The sequence below is a fragment of the Armigeres subalbatus genome, chromosome 1 (assembly GCF_024139115.2).
Source record: "Armigeres subalbatus isolate Guangzhou_Male chromosome 1, GZ_Asu_2, whole genome shotgun sequence".
NCBI lineage: Eukaryota > Metazoa > Arthropoda > Insecta > Diptera > Culicidae > Armigeres > Armigeres subalbatus.
In genome coordinates this window covers 20,300,735-20,301,198 of record NC_085139.1, presented here as the reverse complement: position 1 = coordinate 20,301,198, position 464 = coordinate 20,300,735, and the positions used below count along the sequence as shown (strand labels likewise).

The window sequence follows — 464 nt, the reverse complement described above, 5'->3', positions numbered from 1 at the left end:
TCCCCCGCCAGCAGTCCGACGTGCATCCCCGGGATCAACGACCCGAACTTTGAACATTTCTTCGAACACCTGAGTGAGTCGTACGCCTAGGAAGTCGTGCTTCGTTCATCGTCGTCGTTCCATCTTCATGGGCTTTCTGTTTCAACGACCGCACTGCGCCGGTAGACACCGCGCGGTGTAGTTCTGTATTATCAACTGATCTCATTTATTTTTCGTTTGCTTTACTACTACAGAAAAGAAGAAACTACCGGACCCAGTTATTGACGGTGTTTAAGTTTTTTTTTAATACGCGTCTTTGCAGTGATCGCATAAATCGGAATCCAATTTGAATAACTCGAAGGAGAAAAAGTTACAAACAAAGCGTCTAGTTGAGATTTGTAGGTGTAGGGAAACAAGACAAATTAAACGTACTTCCATTTATCAAATGAGAAATACAGTGTGTGAAGCTTGACCCCGGAACAATA

The 464-nt window shown here is 43.8% G+C and overlaps 1 protein-coding gene across 1 annotated transcript in view; it reads left to right on the top strand.

Moving 5' to 3' along the window:
- LOC134222527 (transmembrane protein 132E) overlaps positions 1 to 67 on the top strand; it is a 370,465-nt gene extending 370,398 nt beyond the window's left edge. The window contains exon 14 of the mRNA XM_062701682.1: positions 1 to 67. This exon is cut by the window's left edge and continues 87 nt beyond it. The gene's annotated coding sequence lies outside the window, so the exon portion shown is untranslated.
- Positions 68 to 464: the final 397 nt, after the last annotated feature.